Here is a 10,439-nt window from a genome sequence, read left to right on the forward strand (position 1 = left end):
TTGTTTGCACAGCTCAATGTCCTCAAGAGATAGTCATGTAATACTCTCAATTTGTATTCTACATAAAACTCTTTTTACAAGTTATAAACTTCCTATAGGGAAAAAACGCATCCAGCTAAAGGATACTGAACATATGACTATGTAATGTAATTTTAAACTCAAAAGGAATGGGCTAAGCCTTTTTCATCCTAGAAACCGAAAGCTACAAATAACTGCAATTGCTATGTAAGTATGACATTCTTCAATTTGGAATTCTAATCATACAATGTTTTCTTGAGACACTGGGTTTGATGTAATGCTAGGAATATGATAGATTAATATAAATATTTGAATTGCACCTATCGTGAGACTTAAATATTTCATTCATAAAAATTTAGTGATTGTTTTATTTGTACCTCAGTGATTGATGCTTGAGGCAGCTAATTTGATTGATTTCTGTGATCACACTAATTGCATTAGAGAAAACGTGACTAAATGATTTATTTGTATTTTCATTTGCATGGTACTTCATACTTCTCATTCTAGATCAGGATTTCTCAAATATTGACATTTTGGATGAATGATTCTTTGTTGTGGATGTCTGTTTTGTGTATCGTAGGATGTTTAGCAGCAGCCCTAGCCTCTGCCTAATAGATTCTAATAGCACCCCTCACCCCCTTCCCCCAGTTGTAACAATCAAAAATGTCTCCACACATTGCCAAATGTCTCATGAGAGGCCTCAGTTGAGAATCGCTACTCTAGATATATTAAAACAAGTTAGGTGTGAAATTTGAACTCTATATGTGCTGATTGAAGTTATTATGATTTATTTAAAATATACATATAAAATTGTACATTGAAAGAAAGGCCTGACAATCTGCTCCATAAAGATTACAGCCAAGAAAACCCTATGGAAAAAACCATATGAAAACCCTATGAAACATATGGGGTTGCCATGAATTGGAATTGACTCGATGGCAACAGTTATGTATATGTATGTAGGGATATATATATATAAACCCGTTGCCGTCAAGTTGATTCTGACTCAATGACCCTATAACGACCCTATAGGATAGAGTAGAATTGCCCATAGGGTTTCCAGGGAGTGGCTGGTGGATTTGAACTGCCAACCTTTTGATTAGCAGCTGAGTTCTTAACCACTGAGCCACTAGAGCTCCATATATATATATATATATATATATATATCTAACAACAAACCCACTGCTGTTGAGTCAATTCTGACTCATACCAGCCCTATAGGACGGAGTAGAACTGTCCCATAGGGTTTCCAGTGCTGTAATCTTTATGAAAGCAAATAGCCACATCTTTCTCTCGTAGAGTGGATGGTGGGTTTGAATCGTGACCTTTTGGTTAGCAGCCAAGTGCTTACGACTGCACCACCAGGCCTCTGTATATATACATCTTCCCTTAAAACAGCCCTCCTTCACCAGTAATTCCCCACCCCCAAAAATGATTATTTTACTAGAGTAAGTACTGTAAATATTTCTCTCTCCACTCTAGACTGTGCACTACTCGCCTCCCAGCAAGGCCTTTGCTTCCAGCTTCTAGCACATTAAAAAAAACAAACCCATTGCTGTTGAGTTGATTCTGACTCATAGAGACGCTATAGGACAGAGTAGAACTGCCCCATAGGTTTCCAAGGAGTGGTTGGTGGATTCGAACTGCCGATTTTTTGGTTGGCAGGCAAGCTCTTAACCACTGAGCCACCAGGGCTCAGCACATAGTAAATGCTCAAATATGAATCTGTCGAATGAATGAATGCTATAGTTATTTATCCATTAGCTGTATATATAGGTCATATATATAGGTCTTTTTTTTTTGTTTATAGATGTGTGTAGTTATTTTATTTTGCTTTATGGAATCTCTTTAATTGTTAGAATCCTGTAAGAATTTATTTTCATATTAAGTGCTTAATGTGCCAGGCACTAATGTTAGGCGCTGAGGATACAGTTATGAATGAAACAGACATAATTCTTGCCCTCAGGAATCTCTCAGGAGTATACAGACAATTAAGACACAATTACAGTTCAGGAATGACCTACTACTTATCCAGGTCTGTCTGACGACACTGTTCTCCAAGGAAAGCAAACTTATGTAAGGCCCAGGATCCGCCTGTAGATACATGACACATCAGAAACATGTCCTGCAGACTTCATGGGTTTCCCACTGCGTCAGAGATCCCAAATGATTTCTTCAAGCATTCGCCAGCCTCCAAAACCCCAGATGAGGAAATTTGGAGTCAATAGCGGTGGGATTACCATTAGCAAGTAATGAGGAGGCAGTGATCTGTTCTTCAACTGGACTCTTCCCCACAAGGTGCCTTCCAAGAATCTATAGAGGCCGCATTTCAAGAAAGCAGAAGATTTTGAAATGAGATTAAAAAAAAAAAAAAGTTGAATAGCTTTCCTCCTCTGCTAGTTACAAATGTATCTTAAATTTCTTTAGAAGTAAGCTGTTTGTGGGTACTGATAGGAAAAAGCAACAAAAATAGTTCAAATTATCCTGTTCTCATCTCTACTGGCTCACTAACTTAAAATCTTTAATTCCGACTACATGTGATGTCCCCCCTACTCAGCCCCAATTTTCCACACACACCAGAGCCTGTCCCACATATGCTCATGAAAATCTGCCACACTGCACGCATCACTGCCAAACACCGAGGTCTTCCTCTGCATGACATCTCCAAAAACTCCCTTTGCCTCTAAGTTCAGTACCACGCGAGCAATACCGTAGGCGAGCCTGTGCGTGTCTTTCTGACCTCATCTCCTGCCTCTCTTCCCGTTAACTCTTTATGCCACAGGTACACGGGCCTTCTTTCTCCTTCTCCAATACATCAAGCCCATTTCTGTCTCACAGCTGTTGGGCTTACTGTTTGCCCAGAGTGTTCTTCTCCCAGACCTTTGCGTGATTGTTTCTCTGCCATCGCTCAGCTAGGTTAAACTGTTCTTTCCTCACAGAGGCCTTCCCGGGTAGCCGGTCTCCATCCTGTTAGCTTGTTACCACTCACCACTATCTAAAATTGTTTGATTTATTTGTTTGTCACCTGTCTCCCGCACTAGAATGTAAGCCCCATGAGAACAGGGCTTTTGTCTTTTAATTCGACACTGGATTCTCAGCATCTAGAGTGGTGGCTGGTACTCAATAAATACTTACAGCATTAATTAATTAATTGGTTAATCAATCAATGTTGCCACAAACGCACAGGAGTCCTTATAGCTAAATAGAGGTGTGTGACAAGGCAGGAAAGAATATGGCATCCTTATTTGTGTCATACTGTATTAGGACAGGGTTTCTCCACCTCAGCAATGTTGATATTTTGGGCCAGATAATTGTTTGCTATGGGGTTTGTCCAGTGCACTGCAGGATGTTTAGCAGCATCTCTGGCTTCTACCTACTAGATACCTGTAGTAAACCCTTCTCCCAACTTGTGACACCCAAAAAGATCTTCAGATATTGTCAAATGTTTGCCTGGGACTTCTGATTGAGAACCACTCGAATAGAGATATCCAAAAGCACAGAAACTTGTGAACCTGTCTTACAGAGTTTTTGGGAACTAGTTTGTTTCAAAGGAGCCCTGGTGGTGCAGTAGTTAGCAGTCTCCTGCTAACCAAAATGTCGGCAGTTGGAACCCACCAGCTGCTCCGTGGGAGAAAAATATAGAGTCTGCTTCTGTAAAAATTACAGCCTTGGAAACCCTATGGGACAGTTCTACTCTGTCGTATAGGGTCACTATGAGTCGGAAACAACTTGACAGCACACAACAACAGTTTGTTATTTTCATAATAATGCTGCATAATCTACCCTGCCCTCAGTGGTGTACAACAATAAATATATATATTTTTCCCACTCATGTGCCTGTACTTTGGCTGGAATTAGGCCAACTCCGTTTTGGGCTCAGGCTTCAAGCTGCAGGTTTCATCCAGGTGTGCTCTGAATATCTTTCATTTTCCTTGGACCAATGACCACCTGAGTCATGTTCTCATGGTGAAAAGCAGGAGTGCAAAAAAAGACAAGCCCAGTTATGGCGACATATTTCTTTTTCTTTGTTTATATAACAGTTTTATTGAGCTATAGTTGACATACCTTAAAATTCACCCATTTAAAGTGTAAAAACACTAATGGTTTTAGTATGCTCAGAGTTGTACAAAGATCCACCACAATCAGTTTTAGAGTAGTTTCATCAATCCGTAAAGAAACTGCCTACCTATTAGCAGTCACTTCCATTCCTCACAATCCCCTAGGTCCTAGAAAACAACTAATCTGTCTATATTTGCCTATTCTGAACATTTCATATGAATGGAATCATATAATATGTGGCATTCTGTGACTTCTTTCACTCAGTATAATGTTTTCTAGATTCATGCATGTTGTAGCATTTATTGCTTTTTATGACTGAGTAATGTTCTACTGTACGTGTTCACCATATTTTGTTCGTCTATTCAGATGGACATTTAGGTAGTATCCACTTTTTAGCTATTATGAATAATGCTGCTGTGAACATTTTTGTATGGACATTAGTTTTAAATTCTGTTGGGTGTATACCTTAGAATTGCTAGGTCATATGGTGACTCTATGTTTAACTTTTTTTTTTTTGCATGTGTTTTGGTAAATCTATATGTAACAAAACATTTGACATTTTAACATTCTTCACATGTATAATTCAGTGATATTAATTATGTCCATCACATTGTGCAACCATCACCATTATCCATTTCCAAATGTTTTCATCACCCTTAACAGAAGCTCAGTGTCCCCTAAGCAATAAGTTCCTTTTTTCCTCCTCCCTCCTGCCTGCCTCAGGTAACCACTAATAAACTTAGGTCTCTATACACTTGCTTATTCTGGGCTTTTCATATGCTAGTATATTTCAAGGTTCTGTTTTTGTTAAATTCTCAAACACATTATTGGCTAAAGCAAGACTCATGGCCAAGACCAAAGGCCAAGGGTAGGGAAGTATAACATCCACAGTGGGAAGTGGAAGCGAGTGAAGATTTGCTGAATGATAATCCACACTGTTACATGTTACTGTTAAAAAAAAAAAAAAAATTAGCATAGTGCTCTTATGAAAATACCTCGGGGTAGGGGGAGAGCGATTGGCAAACAAACATAGAAGGTGCTCATTATTTGTGTAAAAATATGGTACACAGATCTTTTAGTTTTCACTCACATTTCTCTATCCAGACATAATAGCAATAGGGCAGGAGACATATCTGGTTAATAGTCACACTGAAGTCTTCTTTGACAGCTAACGCTTTCTTAATGGATCCTTGAAGCTTCTTCCCTTGGAATTAGTTTGTTTCAAGGATGATTTTTAGTTTAATTTGAATCCATCTTAGAGTTTAAGGTAGAACCCCTCTGCCTTAGTTATCTAGTGCTGCTGTAACAGATATACCACAAGTGGATGGCTTTAACAAAGAGAAATTTATTTTCTCACAGTCTAGTAAGCCAGAAGTCCAAATTCAGGGCGTCAGCTCCAGGGGAAGGCTTTCTCTGTCAGCTCTGGAGGAAGGTTCTTCTCATCAATCTTCCTGCGTAGGAACCCCGGGTCCAAAGGCTGTGCTCTGCTCCCAGTTTTACTTTCTTGGTGGTATGCGGTCCCCCTGTCTCTCTGCTCGCTTCTCTCTTTTATATTCCAGAAGAAATTGGCTCAAGACACAATCCAATCTTGTAGATTGAGTCCTGCCTCATTAACATAACTGCTGCTAATCCCACCTCATTAACACCATTGAGGTAGGATTTATAACACATAAGAAAATCACATCGATGACAAAATGGTGGACAATCACACAATACTGGGATTCACGGCCTAGCCAAATTGATACACATACTTTTGGGGGACACAATTCAATCCATGACACCCTCCTATACCAATTTTTCATAAAATATTCAAACTTTTCTGTTTTGAAGAGTCTTTGAAGAAGAGAGCTGTTTACTTTTTTATTATGATCTTTTACATATGTCTCAAACTACTTTAGGAAGCTGAATCGGTTTTGATTGTGTTTGACTGCAAGTAACAAAAATCAATTTATGTTGGCTTAAACAAACAGGGTTTAATTTTCCAACATAACAAGAAATTTGGAGTTAGATGACTACCGTTATTGGTTCAACTGCTCAGTACTGTCTGATCCAGTATCTCTAATTCTTTTTGCCTTTTCATCGTCATCTCAAGATGGCTGTTGCTGTTCCAAGAAAGGCATCTAATATTTAAGGCAGGAAGAGGAGAGGATGGGGAAGGCAGTCCCCAGACCTATCTGTCTCTGTTATTGGGAAAGCGAATATTTTCCTGGAAATTCTCCAACAGAGAAAGTCTCTTGGACCAGAACTGAGTCACATGGCCATCCCTAGCTGCTTATAGTAGAAGATGGCAAGAAGAACAGGTCTGGGAATGTTTATCGAGTTAGTTGTCCAACAGTATCTGTCACAGAAGCTAAGGAAGAAAGCATGCTACTGAAGTAGCAATACGCTCCAGGGAACGGTATTGATATGCTACAATTCAGAGAAAAACAACAGTGATAAAGAAATAACAATAGTAATAGCTTCAAGTTATTAGACATCTATATTGTGTTACTTGATTTGCATTTATGTTATTTAATCCTCACCCAAACGCAGATAAGGAAACTAAGCCTCAGAGTGGTTAAGTAATCTCCCCCATAACCTAGTTCACACAGCAGTAAATAGCACAGCTGGAATTCACACCTAGTTCTATCAGAATCCAAAGCTTATGCAACTAACTCTGTTATGTGTACAGTTTAAATGATGAATTTTTAAAATCAGGGATTCCATAGAATTTGTTAGCCTCTCAAACTTAAAAGTTAACAATCAATTATTTGAGCTTGAGAAGTGAGTAATGACCCTGAAATTCAGCCATCTAGTAACATTTAATGCTTTTATTAATTTATTCAAATACTTATTGAGTAACAAGCACATGCAATGCCTTCTACTAAGTATTACGTATGAGGAAGGCATAAAAAGTGATTGAAACATTGATACTGTACTTGTCAGGAAGGAAAGTAAGACATGGACAGAAAGACTACAAGTTGGAAAGTGGTAAATATTAGACTGTAAGATACACAAGAACGGGGATCATGTCTATTTTTGAATGCCTCAGTGTGCCCTGATTAGCATAGTCCTGTACACAGTAGGGACTCAATAAATACATGCCCATTTGAGCTGAAGAGAAAAAGAGATAGAATGCTATTGAATTTGAGAGAAAGATTAGTTTCAGTTGAAGAAATTAGGGAAGGATTTGTGGAAGAATTGGTATTTAACCTAGAACTTGAAAGATGCATATGATTTGGATAAAAAGACCCAGGGATGGTGGGTGGCGGTGGGAAAGCAGTCAAGGACAGCAGAAGCAAGACACAGAAGAAAATTATGGACTGTCCATAGGGAACAGCATTTGCTTTAAAGTGGTTGCAGTGTAGGGCATTTGAATGGAGTAGTAGAATCAGTTGGTATAGATCATGGAGGGCCTTGAATGCCAAACTAAAGGAGTTGGAATTTATTCTGGGGCAAGAGGGAAACAATGGAGTGATATGAGCAGAACTGTACATCAGGAAGACTAATTGTCAGCATTTTTTTTTTTTGAGAGATGGAATTCAGTTTTTTGTGTCCTCTCTGAAACTTCCATTTATACCATGACCTACCTATCGAAGAAGAAGAGGAAGAAAAAGCACTGCCTTATACCATAAAACTCAAGTGTGCATGTACTTATTAGTTAGAGGTGGCAGGATGTTTGTATCTCTAGTTTTTTGACTCCAAGATACTACACCTTTAGTACCAGTGTAGTAAGGAATGACTGGCAAACCACTGGAAGTGTGTTCTGGATTAATCAGTGTACCATTGCATAAGGCGCTTCTGGAATTAAAATCTGTAAAGCTGTCAAAAGTGTCCACACTTCTGCAACACAAAGGATAAGGGAACCCCAATGGGTATTTCTCTCCAGTCTTTCCCAGCTAGGTCTCAGTGCTGGCACTGCTGCTCTAACCTTCAAGGTGCTGGCTCTCACCCTGGCTCCTGTTCAGGTTGTCGTTAGGTGCCAGCAAGTAGATTCTGACTCATAATGACCCCATGTGACAGAGTAGAACTGCCCCATAAGGTTTTCTTGGTTGTAATCTTTACAGGAGCAGATCCAGCCGGGTCTTCCTCCCGCTGACTGCTGCATGGGTTCCAACTGCCAACATTTTGGTTAGCATCTGAGTGCTAAACCATAAAGCCACCAGGGCTCCTTACTCTTCATGTAGTAGATTGTAATTTGGATTTGCATCCGGTGTATTAAAAATAGTCTGCAAAATAGACGGTGGTTTCAGAACTCTTATTCCACCAGGCTGATTGGAAAAGACATCTTTCAAGAAAAAATATATGCAACCAACTGCAATACCCATAATGATTAGGAGTCCCTGGGTGGGTAGAGAGTTAAATGCTGAGCTACTAACCAAAAGGTTGGCAGTCTGAACCCATCCAGAGGTGCCTCCAAATACAGGCTTGGTCATCAAAATAACCTTCAAAATAGATGGTGTTTTCAGAATTCTTATTCCACCAGGATGATTGGGAAATACATCTTCCAAGAAAAAAATATAAGATACAAGTGCAATACCCAAGAGGCCCACAATGAGTGAGTTCCCCAATAACAAGGAAAAGCCCATGAGCACCCAAGGCAGAAAGGGGGCCTGGAACTTGAAAAGGTTGCAGAAATTCATGTGGGCATATGGGTTCCTTCCGCTGCACATGTAGACAAGCATTATTATTCAGGCCTGATCTAAGAGAACTAAGTTCACAAACAAACCAAAATGAGAAAAGTCATGTTAAGTAAAAAATTGAATCCAATTGGCCATCCAAATTGGAAACTAGTGATGAACCTCCATATGTGAAAGTGTTTAAAGATTAATTCAGGACTGAAGCACAACTGAAAAGACGTGAACAATTCCAGCTGCACAGTGGTGGTGGTGAGGATGCAGGCAGTGGTATAGGTGTGGCTGACTGGTACTCCAGCCGGAGGCTCTGGTAAGCCACCTTCCCCAGTTCCCCACCACCATCTGCCCCACACTTTTCCTTCTGCCAGTGCATCCCAGTGGGGCCTGCCAGCAACTTAAAGATGTATTGGAATGAAGAAAAGTTGGTACAAGCTGGAGACTGCAGTTAGACGGCTAGTGTAATGTTCCAGACAGAAATAGTGGTCCCAGTGAAGGCCTAAACCAGTGTAACAATGAAAAGGAGATGATAAGTTTGAAAGATGTTATGGAAGAAGGCAGTTCCTGCAATTCATCTGATGCAGGGGACTTGTGACAGGAAGAAAAAAAAATCAAAAGATGTTAGAATTTTTTAACTTGAGCTACTGGAGAATAGTTGTGGTTGTTAGGTGTTGTCAAGTTGGTTCCAACCTACAGCGACGCTATATACAACAGAACGAAACACTGCCTGGTCCAGAGCCATCCTCACAATCGTTGCTATGTTTGAGTTTATTGTGGCAGCCACTGTATCAATCCATTTTGTTGAGGTCTTCCTCTTTTTCACTGACCTTCAATCTTAGCAAGTATGATGTACTTTTCCAGGGACTGGTCCCTCCTGATAACATGCCTAAAGTACATGAGACAAAGTCTTGCCATCCTCGCTTCCAAGGAGCATTCTGGCTCTACTTCTTCCAAGAACAGTAGCACCATTAAAAGAAACAAAGTTCACTGAAGGAAACCCTCATACTGGCTGGTTTGTGAAGGAAAATGCTGAGTTTGGTTTTGGTCATTTTGAGTTTGAAGGCCTTTGGATATCCAGGGATGAGTAAAGCTTGGGTGTTGAGGGTTGGAGATTCTCTGTCAGCATGGAAGTGATGGCTGAGTCAGAGGATTGTTCCAGAAAGAGCATCAACAGGGGTCGATTCTGGGAGACAGATCCAGGGTGCCCTTCAGTGTGCTGAAGCCACGGCACTTATCACCATGTTTAGAGGATAGAGGGTGTTTTCAGAGCCCCTAAGTTGGAGTAACATCAGTATTTTTTGGTTTGGGATGTGCATGTTTGTGTGTGTGTGATATTGTTCTTCATAATTCAGTCATTTCCACCTGCAAACAGTTTTTGTAGTGGAAGGCAGGGGGCAGCAGAGTCCCACTTTTCAAAAAAGATTCAGCCCTTCATTAAGATTTTTATTCTTATATCTTTTTCTAAATTTTGTTAATGAAACCATATTCCGTTTTAAAGTTAGAGAAAATAATTTCTTACCTAAGTTGCTGTCTTTGGGTACAGCATTGGGTCTGAAGTTTTACTTTGGGGGAATGAGTCTCTGAGCTATGTCAACTTTTTTTTTTGACAGTGTTATATTTTATTAAAAAAAGTTCAAAAGTTAGAAGAATAGGCAGAAGAAATGAAAAAAAAATGGAAGAAAAATACAAATAACTAATAAATTTAAAAATGAATAATTTTCTATTTCTCTAATAATCAAAGATATATAA

General features: G+C 39.6%; 1 pseudogene; it reads right to left on the reverse strand.

The window, feature by feature from the left end:
• Positions 1-8,530: 8,530 nt before the first annotated feature.
• Positions 8,531-9,066, reverse strand: LOC101356223 (derlin-2-like; annotated as a pseudogene).
• Positions 9,067-10,439: the final 1,373 nt, after the last annotated feature.

The sequence above is a fragment of the Trichechus manatus genome, unplaced genomic scaffold (genome assembly GCF_000243295.1).
Source record: "Trichechus manatus latirostris isolate Lorelei unplaced genomic scaffold, TriManLat1.0 scaffold00058, whole genome shotgun sequence".
In the NCBI taxonomy this organism is placed as follows: Eukaryota; Metazoa; Chordata; class Mammalia; order Sirenia; family Trichechidae; genus Trichechus; species Trichechus manatus.